Below are 17,500 nucleotides of genomic sequence, written 5' to 3'. Positions count from 1 at the left end.
GTCAAAAAGTGAGAGGACTTGAATTAACTATGCCTGTTTTGTTATGTAATCATCTCTTCCTCTCCTTTTTTCTCTCTCTCTTTCTCTCTCTCTCCCTCTTTCTCTCTTTCTCTTTCTCTCTCTCTCTCTCTCTCTCTCCTTCTTTCTCTCTTTCTCTTTCTCTCTCTCTCTCTCTCTCTCTCTCTCTCTCCTTTTCACTTTTAGCTCCTCTCTCTCTCCTTCGTCCTCTTTATGTCTCACTCTCCCTCTCTTGCATTCTCCACGGTCTAATTTTCTTTCCCCCCTTCGTTCACTCAGTCTTCTTCTCTCCTTCTGTTTCTCTCAGTTTTCCCTCTTTCTTCCATCCTTTTTTTCTCCCGCTCATCCACTCCCTTTTTTTGGGCTCCCCCCTCTATTTCTCGTTCCTACTAATTTTGGTACTCATCAACTGTGGCTGTAAAGTTTCGCAACTTTCCCCCGCCAACTTTCGCAAGAACAAGAATCTCTATTTATAGAGTGAAATTGGTCAGGGAGAGCTAATCAGGCCTACTTGTGGAAGTGTGGAGCAGTGGAACGAACAAGCAAGGGAAAGACGACTAAGTCATGGTCTGTCTAAACCACAGAGAGTGGCATAATTGCAAAGGCAGTCGTGGAAATAATAAAGAAAGAAAATATATGCAATGCAATACCTGGGTGAACCGAACTCTGTGTCCTGTCCAGACACATGCATTAATGTGGTTATGTAAATCGTAATGATTACGCACTCAGAAAATACATTAGGTGCAGGGGGAGAAAGGAGAAAATACACACAAGAGGGTCCCTGAATGAACCGACGGACGTTTGTGGCGAATACAAATGGCAGGAGAGAGAGAGAGAGACAGAGAGAGAGAGCGAAATAGAGTGAGGGAGAGAGAGAGAGACTGAGTGAGAGAGGGAGAGAGAGAGACAGAGAGAGACAGAGAGAGAGAGAGAGAGAGAGAGAGAGAGAGAGAGAGAGAGATGGGCGAGGCGGTGAGAGGATGGGACTGATCCGAGGCTCTGTGTGTTGTTGTGTCCATCGACTTTGGCTGCTGCGGTTTGGCTTCGCAATTCTGCATGCTGAATCAACCTGCCAAGAGTCTAAAGCTGCGCTTGCCTCCCCCCCCCCCCCCAACCCTACAGCCCTGTGCCTCCTCCACCACTCCACTCCACTCCTCCAGCCCTCCACCCCCACCAGAGCCAGCTCAGCGCTTCTTCCCGCTGCACAAAAAACTGCCAACTCAGAAACTTGGGGGGCTTCTTAAAACTCACTTATCTGCTATGGCATGGAAGAGAGAAGGGAAAGGGAAGGGAAGTGTAGGGGAGCTATAATTGCTTGGCTACGCCAGAGCAGACATCCCCCCCGCTGATTCATTTGTGTTTTTCCTTTTTTTATTTTTTAAATTCGACCCTAATTAGATAGGCTATAGATTAGATGAGGGTATAAATATACAAGAGCATTAATAGAGATGTCTCTCATGATGTTTTACATGTAATTGGAGTGGGCTGGGGGTGAGTCGAGACTCGGAGACTCAGGAGTGCATAACTCCCATGGCCAGAATCAGGACTGCACTCGGACCAAAATATGGCCTGGGCATTTTTGCTTTGCACCTTTTAAATTTTGGGCCAGTCTATAAGAAAATACAAAAAAATACATCAGCATCTACCCCTTGGTGAGTGTCAGTCCACTGAAAAATGCCCTCAATACATTACCAGTCCTTGGGAAAAATGGCCACAGAATTGACATTGCCGTGCACAGACATTATGGGCAGCAGGTGCTTAGAAGAGGAGAGGGAGTGTTATCTATGGGGGCTATATTATGTCATATCGGGGCATTATTTATCATGTCAACAGTGACCACAGTACATTCTGATTAGAGATGCACCGGATCCTGATTTTTAGGATCCTGCCGGATACCAGATCCACTGCTTAAGATCCTGCCGGATCCGGAACCGGATCCTACGAAAGGGTTGAAACACATAGCCAACTCGTACATGTGGGCCATTTTTATTACGCTGGCGCACATTATTTTTAAGACTCATTGGCTTACTGCCACACTGCCTTCAACGGCCGCTTCCGAAGGGCTTTCACTCCATGCAGCGATTGGGGTTGTGAAAGACTGACTGAAAAGCCTAGGCTACGTAAAAAGTAGAGATGCCTCAGATCCTGATTTTTAGGTAACTGCCGGATACCGGATCCACTGCTTAAGATCCTGCCGGATCCAGATAGTCTGAAAAACCCTATTATCCTGCCGGATCCGGAACTGGATCTTGGATCCTGTACATCTCTAATTGTGATCAAGGATGTTCCGAAAATAACTTTTTTTTTGTCCACTGGGGCAAAGGGACAGGTGCCTTAGCACCACCTCATCCATATCTGTGAAGTCCTATGCCATGCAGCTTCAAAGCAACAAATACTGAAGAAATAAAATGGAATGGATTACTGTGCTTGGATTTGAAACAGACTGCGAGGGAAACCTGCTGAAGGCAAAGTAAATGTTTTTGCGAGAAAAACAAGAAACGTTTTGCAGAAAGGCAGACCTGTTTGGAAAGTAAATGTTTGGGAGAAAAGTAGTTACCAAGTGAGTAAATGGCATAAATAAAAGCACATTTAATGTTTCTGACGAAAAATATTTTAGAAAATAATCCAAAATGAAAAGAATGAGAAATATTTGGGAGAAAATCAGAAAAGTTTTGGGAGGGAGACAGAAAAGTTTTGGGAGAGAAGCAGCTTCTCTATGTGACTTCTCCATCTTTGAATATACTGAACAGCATCAAACTCTGGATGCAGCATCAACATCAACCTGTGAATATCTTTGCTGCTGTCCAACATCACAGATAATGGGCTAGTTTTCTGCCTCAGTCATTCAGTTTCTGGCAGACGGCTGCATATACTTTTGTCAGGCTTTTCCAAACTACGAACACAGTATGCCTATAATATTAGTGTAAATATGCAGTATATGTTATGTAAGTCCTGTAATCAATTCCTGTGTTTCACATTACAAGTATTTAATGTTAAAGTGTTCCTTTATATGTGTAACGACTTCCAACTAGGGTTCAGCGGTGAACTTAAGTAAAGTAAACCTCCCTCCCGAAGCCTCATACAGTGTCGCTAAGCTATCGGTCTGGACCGCTCATGCCTGAACTGGAGCTTTGACCGGTAGGTCGTGGGTTCGAGCACTGAGTGGCAAAAGAGTGCAGGATGACCTCCGTTAAATGCTGTATGTGTGCTGTGAATATGAACATGCATACTAGGCCTATATAATTCCAGCCCCACACCGCTTACCTTCTCAATAGTAGGACAATTGTGCTGGCCTTTGAAATCCACCCTCTGTAACTTTTTTAAAGAATACAAATCATTAATTAATAAGACTACAGGTAGTACTTGGCCATTGTTTAACTGGTTGGCACCATGTTGAAGAAAGTATCTAATGAGAGAATGAAAGAGACAATGAGCCTGAGACAGATCACAGCCACAGCGAAATTGCTATGAGAGAGAGCGAGAGATAAAGAATAGAAAAAGAAAGAAAGAAAGAAAGAAAGAAAGAAAGAAAAGAAAGAAAGAAAGAAAGAAAGAAAGAAAGAAAGAAAGAAAGAAACGAGCCAAAGACAGATACGCAGTCACAGCAAAACTGCATTTCATTCCTGGCATCAGTGCAAGATGATTATTGGGGAGCGCTAATGCCAACAGGAACCAACAGGGCGCTCTCTAGTCGAGAGCTGAGGCCGGGCGCCTTCCTTTTCATGTGTGATCAAATGAATTCATTTTATTTGGTGCAGAGAGAGAGAGGGGTGGGGATGGGGGCCCATCCACTGAACTATCACGCTGATGAGATGAAATGAGCTTTATTCCGAGCTGGTGGCGGGGAGAGATGAGGGGAGGTGATTATGTTGTAGACTTTGTTGTACTGGGAGGAAGCCGGGGAACACATTCTCGCCTCTTTTGTCTTCCTCATCCTCCTCTTCCTCCTCTTCTTCTTTGTCTTCCGCCTCCTCCGCCTCCTCATTCTCCCTCTGAGATCTTAGTAAATGTGGCCACTTCATGGATTTTATAACGCCGCTGTGTTTCCTGACAATCCTAGCAGTTCTTTAAAAAAGTTTTTACACACAAGAATACGGAAAATATTACTTTCCTTTCTTAAACAAGCTATGTTCATTTTTTATTATAACTAAACACAAATAGGAAAGTCGTCAGTAGGCCTATCTTACGTATTTCCTGGATGTGAGTATATGGCAAGTGTATGTCATTTAGTCTGTCTACAGGTTTCGAGTGTATCGATTTAGTAAATCTTGCCGTGTGTTCATTCAATACTTAGACAGTGGTACCAAATATACACTGTGTGCTAACTGATTCAACACTTACAGTGTCAAAGGCAACCCTGTTCAGTCAAGCTATTTTGGTGTTACTGTCTTACTGTTGCACTAGCATATTGTATTGTATTGTATTGTATTGTATTGTATTGTATTGTGTTATCCTCTATTAGGGTAAAACATTTGACCACATGCTCACAATTCAATGCTTGTATTATCTCCTCTTACCGTAGGCCATACAGTGTAGCAGGGCATAAGTAGGCCTACAACAGCAGGTCATTGACAGTAGTCTATCTCCAGGTCGTGAGGGTTATCAACACTGTTTACGCCCATTGACAGGAAAAATGTAACTGCTGTGTAATTACATTCTCACTTTAGTGTGTAAGACTATAACAGGTAATTTACAGTCCATATCCAGATCTTCATGGTGAGAAGGCTGCAATTAAGTCTAGTCGAGTCCAGTCACATTTGTTTGTATAGCCCATTTCATACACAGAAAGTCAACCCAATGTGCTTCACAAACGACAAAAAATACCAAAATAAAACCAAGCAAATATGGAGTTAGGACAAAATAAAAGATGGTAAAGACAAAATTAAAACAACATAAGCATGGTGTTAAAGTTTACTATAATAAAACAGTGCACACATCTTACTGGTGGCGGCAGATGCAATTAAAAGAACAAAACAATAAAAAAGTGTGAATCACACTGTGGGAAATCTGTAATTGCTTGCACCATCACTTATGCCGTATATTTACAACTACCACAAGCCATTTACTGTAGTCCATCTCCAGATATTCTACAGGGAATCTCGGCATACAAAAGACTTAACCACAAACAAGTTAGAGATGTGCAATTGCTTGCACAGTATAGCCCCATGTGCTTGTATCACTTACAGCAAGAGTTCCCAAAACTTTACCATGACAAGGCCCCCCACATACCAGTAGATTCCAGCCAAGGACCCCCTTACATGGGTCATACGTACCACACTTTTTTTTCTTGCACCCCCTTTCACAACCATAGTCTAGGTCTGTCAGTCAGTGCCTCACTGCGATATATAAAATTATAACGATAATTAAGCAATACTCAGACATGCAATAGATTATTATAATTCTTAACTAATCAGAATATTATTTAGCTTATTTTTGTTTAATTTGGTGTTCATTAGTTGTTTAATTTATTGCTTTTTTGTTTGTTTGTTTGTTTTTGCTACCTGCTACACTTCCCTCCAAATTGTTGCAGCCCCTTAGCACCCCTCACGGCCCCCCAGGGGTCCCCGGCCCGCACTTTGAAAACCACCGACTTAGAGTATATGTATAAGACTACAATAGGCCATTTACAGTAGTACATCTCCAGATTTTAGCGAGAAGGCTGCATTTAACCACATTTAACCACACATTGCCCTGAAATTTTTAAGTGCTTGTAAGTATCACTTAGGGCGTAAGTGTAGGTCATCTCTAGTGGCAGTGATCCATCTCCAGAGCTAAAGGGTGTCTGCGTAGGGAGAGGACCGGACAGGAAGCCAGTCCCTTAATAGCTCTTAATGAGACTTTAATGATCTGGACTGGTCTCTTAATGCATGCACCACCGCTGCTACTGCTCCACCCCACAGTGCTGGCTGCCTGGCTGGCCTGCGAAACAAACAGCACTGGAGTGCAGGCTACTACTGTCCTCTGGTGGGCGGGGGATCATTATTATGATGACAGCAGTGTGTGTGCGTGCGAGTGTGTGTGTGTGTGTGTCTGTGTGTGTGTGTGTGCACTTGCGTGCGTGTGCGTGCGTGTGCGCGTGTGTGTGCATGCGTGCGTGCGTGTGTACTTGTGTGCGCACGTGTGTGTACAGTAAATGTACAGTACTTTTAAAAGGAATATTTTATGTAAGATTTGATTCCCGTCCTTCGAATGTGCCAGTAGACTAGATGACACTATACCCTGAGCTGTGGTGACACTACTGTACGGGTGGCTGGCCTGGAACAAATAAGTAATCTGGAGGACGTTGCAAGATGACGGTTGAGCTACAAACTATAGGTAAAGTTAACTTAGTACTACACCTAAACCTAAAATAAACTATAAAGTACTAAATAGTGGAGCCTTGTGGCTTCACTCTGCAACCAAAAAAGTCAGAGGGCTCTGACATAAGCAGATTTACCACTTGTCCTGAGTTAACCTGAGTTACCCTTTTCTCGTTTACACCTTTGCCTTTACTGACTATGTTAACGTGCACTTAAATATCCTACATTTCATCACAACATTCAGGGGCTTTCCTTTCAGAATTGTAGTTTGCATTCATGGACTCGAGATGTGTTTTTTTTCCCTTTAGAGCCAAAGGACGGACCAAAGGCAGCACTTAGAACACTCTGACATCTTGCGGTTTCTGCAGCCTTTTCAAGTAGTCTCTTATGGGCCGAGGGCATTCACAGAGGGGTGTGTGTGTGTGTGTGTGTGTGTGTGAGAGAGAGAGAGAGAGAGAGAGAGAGAGAGAGAGAGAGAGAGAGAGAGAGAGAGAGAGAGGGAGAGAGAGAGTGTGTGAGGGGAGAGATGTGGGTATGGCAAAAAAGGTCACCTCCCAAAACGCTGCAGTAGCTCAAGCTTCTTCCTCTGCCAAAAAAAGGGGAAGAAAAGAAAATTAATCGGAAACCGAGCATTTTTGTCTTCACCCATCTCTATAGAGTCTAACTTTACCCAAAGTTATGTGATCTCATGCAGACATGGTCCCTGTTATAAATTCGCTAGCACTAGAATGGCATTGAGCAAGTTGTTAATGTATTACTAAAGACTGTAATGCCATTGTACTATGATAGTCAAGAGGTTACAACAGTGTTCCACATTACAAGGCTACAAGCACTTACGACACAACCTCTACTGATAAAGCCGGAAACACAATGACTATGGAAATGAATAGAATGTTGACTAAGAATTGCTGTTTTGTTTAATATTGTAACATTGTAATAAAGCTTTGTCAGTTGACAATGATCCAGGTTAAAGGCCTTCACAAATGTACACCATGTACATCCTCACCACTTAATAAGCTACCTCTGTACTCGGCACTTTCTGACCTTGGCCAAATTAGCTTTTAAACACAATGGATGCTGAATCAATTAGACGCCAATGCAAGCCATAAGCGTGTAAGAGAGCACCCTAATGAAAAGCCTCATCGTGCATTACCTCCCTCCACTCTTTCCTGCAGAACTAAAGTGGACATTTTAAATGCCCGATCTTAACACTCCTCATTTAATAAGCGGCAGGTGCTTAGCATAGCTTTACGTTTGTGCGAAAAAATGGAAAATGAAACATTAATTCCCCTCATTTGTGTGTTAAATTAGCATGTTATTGCCATTGCGATGCGTGTGCCCCTGGGACAAGCAGGGGTATTTTCTCTAAATGATAGGGGGTAAAGCCATTGATGCTGATGTAACAGAGGTCATCATACATAAGAACAGTATAATTAAATGCACGTTTTGAAGCCGCCATCTGTCGATTTGTGCTGTTTGGACGAAATGAGCTACCAGTAGGCTGTTAAAAGGAGCGGCATGTAGCGCAGCTTGATGACCATATGAAGAGGACACTGAGTCTACAGCAGCCCTATATGACGTCACCTGTCTATGGAAAGAATATAGCCATGCTTTTGAGCCATAAAGGTGTATTTTCTTTCATATGATGGAGAAAAGAGTCTGTCGATGCGGATGTAACAACACAGAGGTTATTGGTATCCAGGAAGCAGACACTCAAATAAAATACACATACGGTATAAAGCGGCACTAACATCTGCTTTTTTTATAAAGCCATCAGTCAGTGAAATGAATGCAAGTATGTGCTTACAGCCTCTGTGCAAATGGAAACCTTGAATCTCACAGAATCTCACAGTGTGATTGTACAGGTTGTTTGAGACCTGGCTGCCTATTTTTCTTTTTGTCCTTTTTCCTCTGCAGTGGCTTGGCAAATGCCTATTTAACTCTGGCAGTTATAGTTCACACTCTGAGTAGTCATGGGTGATAGGTTGAAGAGTTAGTCAAGGGGAGAGAGCCCAGACAGCTACAGGGATTGCCTTCTTCTTCTTCTTCTTCTTCTTCTTCTTCTTCTTCTTCTGGTGCTGCGAGAGTTGCAAAAAAAACCTGTTTAAACATGGTCCCTAGTAACCAGAATGATAATGACGAAGTGGAATGTACTGTATTACTAAATTGTGTAATGTCATACCAGTGTACTGTTGAAAGATTAAAGATCAAAGATCACCACTGGTGTTTCACTGCCAGAACGGTGCACATTATGATACCAGCTGGTGTGTAGTACCACCATCTAGCAGGCTAAAATATGAATTGCTACCAACAGTCCCCAGTGGGAGGATGGTGCCCATGGGACGTAGATGAAACATTAAAGAGCCTAGCAGTACATCTACTTGTCAACCCAACTTGTCACAAGGTTCTGCATGTCCATTTCACATATTGCTTACTGGAAATGTGTACACATGGGTAGAAGTGTTCTGTGCTTATATGTCCAGTACATTGGAAAAAAGAGCCTGGAGCACACTGCAGCTTAGTTTTTAAGACTTTATAATGTGCACACACACATGTCACAGGTAGGGAGCGCACACGTTTCTTTGCGGCGCCCCCTTTGGTACCATGCACCACCCTGGGGAGTAACTGCACACCACCAATAGGACAAGACCGCGTTTCAGGTTTTTAACCACATATTTATTTAGCTGCACAACCTGTCACAATTAAACAATGAGGATCACGAGTCCTGTAGCAGGATCCATAGCTAGGACCAGGCCTACCCAGTTCAGTCAGTGCAGGAGGCAGGTTGGCAGACCCCTCCTGGAGAATGGGACCTGGACTCTGCACAGAAGATCCACAGAAATGAAGGTGGATGAAGGCATGGCACACACACACACACAGCACACAGGTGATAGCTACCCGATCACAGCACACGTAAAATAATCTCAGCACTCTCACTGCACTCCGTAGCTTGTGAAATACACTGTAATACATGTGGTAAACACTAGCTTACCTAGCTTAGTTATCTAGGTTAGCTAGTGCGCCTTGTGGCAATGTAGTGCGTGGCTGTAGTCATAGTAGTCTCTGCACTGATTAAAAGTCATCATCTGAAAGGGGGAGAGAGAGCGAGAGCCGAGGGGGGGCATAGGGAGAAAGCTGGGGGAGCAGCGCACGCATCAGGAGGGGCTTCATTCTTGAAGGCCGTGGTAGCCAGGTTGTCAAGGTCAAGGTCAAGGTCAAGGTAAACTTTATTATCCCTCAGGGGGAAACTCAAGTGGTCAACATTTCACATCTCCTCAAGACATACTACAACACATAGACAGTAGACGCTGGACATACCACATTAAAATAAATAAGGGATAAGGGATAGGAACATTTGATGTAAAATGAAATAACAATAACAATAGGTAAAAACAATAGAAGTAAAAACAGTGCTGTGTAAAAATAGATAAAATGCATTAAATAAATTAGGGCAGGTGAGAGAACTAAAGTGCTGAAGTTGCTTTGGGCTTGCTGTTATATAACCTGATCGCTGTAGGTACAAATGACTTTTGGTTACTGTCCTGATTGTTCTTTGCAGGAGTCTGTCATTTAACCTAGTACTCTTTAAAAACTTTGGGTAGAGGGGATGTGTAGGGTCAGTTAAAATTGTGGTACTTATCTTCGCGGGGGCGCACATCCATCAGGCCGTAGACCACCGCGCTCCCTCCGTAAACTGGCGGACTGCCTGGGTCAACGTCCACTGGACTCAAATCGCTTACCGTCTCATCCTCCACTGGCTCCACCCGGATACCGGTCTGCAGCGTTCCCTCCTCCTCCGCTGCTCCCAGGCCTTGTCGCCGTCACCTGGCCCCCCTCTGTGGCTCGCTCGACTGCTCCGCATGCACCCCTGTGTCTTGGTCATCTCTGGTCTCCCGTTCACTGTTGGCCCCTCAGTTTAAAAAACAGTCATTAATTCCAATCCCACCAATCACTCAATCATTAGACCATGAACACCACAGGGCACGGCCAGCTTTCTTTCACAAAGTGTCAGAATAAAAGTTTCTTTTTTCTCACAAGTTTGTCACACCATGACAGACACACGACTAACATTTTGGTGTTGCTACACCTTCTTCAAAGTCCAGTACATGTTGTGATTTCTACTAACTCTGGCCACATTGCTGACCCACAGATATTCTGTCTCAGAATTCATTTAGTCTCTTTTATTGTGGGAGACTCTCCATGGTTTTATTTGGACAGAGACAGTAAAGAGATGACAGGACATTGTTCAAAGAGAGATATCGGGGAGGTACTGGAAATGCCAGCGGGCCGGAATCGAACTTGGGTCCCCAGGGTAACAGCAGGGTGCCTTAGCTGTTTGAGTCATGGCCAAGGCCAGGTTTTATTTCATATTACAGTGTGTCTTTACCTGCAGAAGGTAAAACGCGGCATATTGGAAGACATGATGATAATGTCAATTTCAATGCACCAAAATCCAGAGCTATAACTTCAACTCGTATCCGTCCTTCACTTGTTTGTTTATTTCACTTTTGAGTTCTTCAGACACCTTTGACACTCGCTCTGCCACCTTTCGCATGGCAATCGAGCAGACCTTGCTCCCAGACATGTTTTTGAAGAGGCCGACATGATGAATATACATGCAGTGAGTGTGTTTGTTTACCATGACACCTAAGAGCGGACATTAATCAATACTCCATTATCTGCGGAACATCAGCAGGCCTTAGCACGGATCATCAATCACCATGACAACTTCTGTTCTTAAGTGTCAACATGCCGTGCTTTCGTAATTCTGAGAGCAGCCAAGGTGGGAATACGGCTATGGTTCTCGTGACCCTGATTGCCCTAGAGCAAAACAAGACAAAAGAAAACGGCAAAGAAAAATGTCAATGTAGAATATCATGTTTATACTCTGTGTGTTTTTCGACAACCCATAGTGACCGAAGTGAGTGTGTGTGCATGTGAGTTTGTGTGAATGGATTTGTGTTTGTCTGTGTGTGAATGCAAGAAAGAGCAAGATGGCAAGAGCAAGAAAGACCTGGCTATTAGAAAACTTGTGAGGCTTGTGATTAGCTTTTTAAAGTATTTGTTGGGCTTTTCAGTCTTTATTATGATAAGACAGTTTGAGAGTAGACAGGAAATTACTGGGAGAGAGAGATGGGGCAGGGGTGGGAAATGACGGACTCGAACCGGGGTCCCTGTGGGCAAGTAAGCCCAAATGTGGGGTGTGTGCGTGCTACGCCACAGCGCCCCCCTGTGATGAGCTTCTATGGGGATTGTGTAACTATTTGCAAAGAACACACACACAAACACGAGCACACACACACACACACACACACACACACACACACACACACACACACACACACACACACACACACACACACACACACACACACACACACACACACACACACACACACACACACACACACACACACACACACACACACACACACACACGCACACACACATGCACTCACACACGCACACCACCCTTGACTGTTAAGAGATCAATCAGAAATGCCTTTAATGATGGCTTTACACTGCACTTGTGAGGGCTGCGGTGAGCTTCTATGGTAACCATTTGCAAAGAACACACACACACAGACAGACACACACGCAGAACCCCACCTTAATATCTTCATGGGTGCTCAAACCAAGACAATCCCTAAGCCTAACCTGTCAGTGAGGAAATGTTTTAACACTTTTACTTAAACCAGTAATAATAAAACTATCCCAGCAAAATGAGTCAAAACATGTGAGGTCCAGGATTTGGACCCTACATGGAACGAGGGCCCCACCTTGTTGGTAAGCTCCAATAGCAGTGGCCTCAGGAAGGTAGATTGATGTAGTGCACACACATACACAGACACACACATGCACACATGCACACATGCACACACACACTACCTGTACATAGGGTGGAGGGTGGGCATCCTTGGAACACACATAGACTCACACATAGACGTAAAAAACAGAGAGAAGTTCTAGACATGCATGCACACACACACACATGCACGCACGCTTGCTCTCATACACACCTAGAGAATACAGACTTATTTTATCTAACAAATGTTTGTAACAGCCATCTCAAAATGCAGTGATGTATAGATTAAAGACTCTTTCTTTTCAGCATCATCTCATGGATAAAAGATAGCAATGTTTTGCAATATGTTTGTCTTTCATCAAGAAATGTACGAGATCACACATGAGGACACAGGTAAAGTTATACAGCGTCTATGAACTTTGATTAAACTTATACTTGTTCAATGTTCACATTTCCATTTTTGTCCATTGTCTTCATTGTACTATCATAGTACTACTATGTTGTGTGTGATGACAGTAAAGGCTCTCATTTCTATTCCATTCTGTTTTGGTATGGTAATATAATGTGTACATAGTTTATAATTTGTATATAATTAAAATTGGAATATACCAATGTTCTGTGAAACAAGTGGCAAAATTGTGGAGAAAAAGTTGGTTACTTCCTGATGTTATTGCGTCTTTTTCTGCATAGACACAGACACAGGCACGGACACAGGAAAGCTGACGGGAGAAAAAAGTCTGGGGCCCAGGGATATGGAGGGCACAGAAATGGGTCCCCATTTCATTGTAAGTATCAAAAGGGGGCTTTTCACATGACTTTGTCCTAGGCCTGGCCAAAGCTGTCGGCGGCCCTTCACAGACACATTGGTTTTATGGGCACCTTCACCTTTACTGCGGATATATTTAGTGGCGCTGCAGATACCATTTGAGAAATGAGAAATTACTTCTGATGTCATCTGTGTTCCCTTGTAGTCTGAGTTCATGGCGAATGGTTAAATAATGTGAGACACTTGCAAATGAAAGTTCCATTTTTGTCATTGTGCCACAGCACACAAATGAGACACATAAAAAAAAAAAACATAATAATGGATGATTGAAATCGGGTTCTAAGTTATTAGAAGATATTGATGTACTTTTTTCCCCTCTTGGAGACTTAAGTGCAAACTGTCTGGAAACTTCCATCAATGTTAGACATATCTAAAATCACAAGCCAGGGAGATGAGGATGAACAGAGCTCAACTTTTGCTCTTTTAATCAATCTTTCATTAACATTTTTTTTCTCTCACTCATCATGCATTACAAAATCTCATCTTTTTTTCATTAAAGACATTGCATTTAAAGCCTGATCTGATCGGAATCTGATCTGCAATTCTCTGGGATTGTGTTGGTTATATCCTTTAAAACTGGTACCATCTTTTTGATCTCAGTGTCTGTACTGAATGTGTCAGGAAGTTGGCAAAGACCTAAGACATTCAGTCTCATATGATGTTCAGATATTTTTGGGTTTTTTTGCGGGTTTTTAGGGTATGATCAAAATGACTGAATGGGATTTACTTTCACTTTCACTTTAAATGCGTGTTTGGTTAAAAAGTGAAAGTTCAGGAGAGAGGTATAATGAAATTTGACATGGCCAATTAACCCTTGCTTTCTTGCTCGAGTGTGGGTGTTTGTGCTTGTGTTCAAGTGTAGGGCAGCATGCATGTGTGTGGACTTGTGTGGAGTGGTGTACAATGTTAGCGTGCATGAGCTAGTATGGGCTGGTATGTTTATAAATGTGTGTGTGTGTGTGTGTGTGTGTGTGTGTGTGTGTGTGTGTGTGTGTGTGTGTGTGTGTGTCTGTGTGTGTGTGTGTGCGTGTGCGTGTGCGTGTGCGTGTGCGTGTGCGTGTGCGTGTGTGTGTGTGTGTGTGTGTCTGTGTGTGTGTGCGTGTGCGTGTGCGTGTGCGTGTGCGTGTGCGTGTGCGTGTGTGTGTGTGTGTGTGTGTGTGTGTGATCTACCTTCGTGAGGCCACTGCTATTGGAGCATGTGGGGCCCAAATCGTGGGGCCCAAATCCTTTTGCTGGGTTAGTTTTATTGCTACTGGTAAAAGTGAACGTGTAAAAAGAATTTCTCACTGACAGGTTAGGGTTAGGGATTGTTTTGGTTTGGACAAAGTTTAGCATTCTTTATCTGTTTTTAGGGTTCACATGAATGAAAGGGCCCCACAAAGATAGGAAGGGCCCCACAAGGGCCCCACAAATATATTAAGGTTGGGCTGTGTGTGTGTGTGTGTGTGTGTGTGTGTGTGTGTGTGTGTGTGTGTGTGTGTGTGTGTGTGTGTGTGTGTGTGTGTGTGTGTGTGTGTGTGTGTGTGTGTGTGTGTAGGAGAGGAGGACAGCATATTTGTTTCACCGCAGTGCGGAGAGTTACAGCACCAGTTCATGAGCAGCAAGGAACATATGGTTACGTTTCGACTCACAACTCTGGAGTAGGCTTCAGTTTGGACTGTCCGGAAAGGTGCTTGGGCCGGCTGTGATAGCCAACTACGTAGTAGCGATAGCAACTACTAGTTCACACGTATTTTACTGCATACTGCTAGGGTCTTGTAATTCTCTTGGATAACTCTGGCAACTCTCTCTGCTTAATGTTAGCTGCTTGGGTCCATAGCAGCTGATTGTACATAGGGCCCACATTTTGCTGATACGCCCCTGAATATCCCATTTAATTGGCTAAAATACCTGTAACAATGGAGTTTTTGTTTTTATCCACATGCTGTGTTTATACGGAAAAGGATAAAAAAAATGGGTAACACTTTCTATGACGCCCAGATCTATAGCGCATTATAAGTGCATTTATAAGAAATTATCTGCCTACGCAACTGAATCCTCTTTTCTGATTGGCTAATGGGGTTGCAGCTAATTCCCTATAGCCTGTCAGGCGTCAAACGTGCGACTAAGTTAGGTTACTAATTCTATACTGCAGGTTGCTATGGCCAAAAGCCAGTCGTTAGTTCTATCACATTTGTTTATCAAGTCAAGAGTCAGTCGTTAATTCTATCGCATTTGGTTGTCAAGCCAAGAGCCAGTCGTCAGTTCTATCGCATTTGGTTGTGAAGTCTGTCGCCCTAAAAGTTCTACTACATGCATCTGCGAGGCGCGCCTGATTATGTGCGCACTAAATATTCTGCAGCTGGCATAATTCATTGGTTACAAATGTACAGATAGGCCTAACAATAGATGACAAAAATACCCTGTACCGAAATTCTAAGCACCCGCCTCGCCATCAATTGTATCGAAACGAGTCACCTCGTCATCTGCTCCACTCCCATGGTTTTTAAAATGTAGGCTATTTCCCACTGCCTTCCCTTTGTTATTGATCCGAAAACATCCCTTTTTTAAATTAGGCTACTCTCTTCTTGTGGGGAAGGAACACGTGTGAAAGGGGAAAGGGGAGAGTTATTAAAAATGACCCTAGCGTGGGGAATCTCTCTCTCTTTCTCTCTCTCTCTCTCTCTCTCTCTCTCTCTCTTTTACGCACAAAGTTGACAGGTAGCCTGTGATGATCAGCAGGGAGAAATAGACGCGTGATGCGACATGTGTCGATTCGGAGCCGCCGCCTCGCCATTAATTTCGTATAACCAGTCACCTCATAGGCCGTTATCCCTTACTCATGAGCACTCATACCACCCTTGGATTTATAAAGCATTATAAGCCAGATTCATGGTTATTCATAACTGTTAATATAAAGCATCATGAAACATCATGGGTGTAGTCATAATCCTTTGTAAGTAATTATAATGTGCATTATAATTTGTTATAAATGCACTCATAATGCGCTATAGATATGGGCTTCATAGAAAGTGTTACCAAAAATGTCTGCATTTAATGATCACATATGTGTAACCAGCACCTTAGAAATAATGCCTAACAGATGATCTGATTTTCATATCATCCTGATATTCATTGCCACGATTGTCATATCATCCTGAACTTTTTCCATGGCTGGAAAAACTTCATCGTATGGGACAGCACACTCAAAGTTTGTTTAGAAAAATACATTCATATTACATGTCCTCCTCATACTTTGCTTATTTTTTTCATCTTTGCTCAAGTTAATTTGAGAAAGAAAAAAAGTTCTTTTGACACTTAAAAAAAAAACACTGAATAGACTGCTAAAGCAGTGAATGGATGGAGATACAGTCATAATCCTCTAAGAGCCTCTCAAGGTCTTGCTTTCATTTCCTCTTACAAATTTCCTCAGAAAAAATCCTGACAGTGGGCACGAAGGCTAAAGGCATTCAATACTGTATAGAAATACAGTATATAGGCCTACTGTAACTTTTGTGAATCTAATTCATAGCAAAGTTGCACATTGAACTCACTATGCACACTGAAATGCCTTTTTGAAGTAAGGGAACAAGCACACTGACTGTCTGACCTTGTGTTGTCCTGTATTGTTTACCAATAAGCCTATGCATCGTATGTGTAAAACATCGTTTCAATGCAAGCAGACAGAAAACACAGAATGGCTTATTGATGCTGTACATCATCTGTGTATTCACTTTGAGTAAAGATCAATATAGGCCTAATGTATATAAACAGTATAGAGTCCTAATCACACACAATTTTGATGAAATGATAGAACAAAAAGATGGCAGATCAGTTCATTTGAATTACTAAGAATTGAGGTGTGAAGGTATCACAAGCCAAGAAATCCGGCAAATAGTTCATTCTCAGGTTTTACATTCAAAATAATAGCAATGATTATTAAACCAAGTATTTAGGTACTCCCAAAATGGTCAGTGCCCCTGTATCCTGGCATATTATTGGGATCTTTTCTGTAGTTAACATTTCATTTCCGGTCTGTATAAAGACTGTCATGTATCCATCAGGTAATTCATGTCAGGGACAAATGATACATTACGGATGTTCATGACTATTGATGACTGGGTGTAATGACATTTCAAAACCCCAACAGTCATAAACATCAATTACTGTATATGTCATTAATGCTCCTGACATGTGTTGTGTCATTCTTATGACGGTTACATGACACCCATGCTTAAAACATGTCAACTTATGTTTTATTTAGTTATTAATTTAAAATAGATACTAATATGGCATTAGCAAAGAACATCACTGAGGAATTTGATGGTGGATATCACACTGGTTTCAAAAGTTGAAATATGTCTGCTATGTGTTACGATTTGTAGAAAATATAGCATATAAAAGTAAATGCGAAAGGCTAAATTTGTTGCTTGTAGCTGTGCAGAAGATTGCAACATCCCAGGGCTGTGCAGCAGATTTGGTACAGAAGCAGCATCATTTCAATACAATGACAGCACACACATGCACGCACGCAGACGCAGACGCACGTACGCACGTACGCACGCACACGCG

The sequence above is a fragment of the Engraulis encrasicolus genome, chromosome 9 (assembly GCF_034702125.1).
Source record: "Engraulis encrasicolus isolate BLACKSEA-1 chromosome 9, IST_EnEncr_1.0, whole genome shotgun sequence".
Taxonomy (NCBI): Eukaryota; Metazoa; Chordata; class Actinopteri; order Clupeiformes; family Engraulidae; genus Engraulis; species Engraulis encrasicolus.
This window is presented reverse-complemented; position numbering follows the sequence as displayed.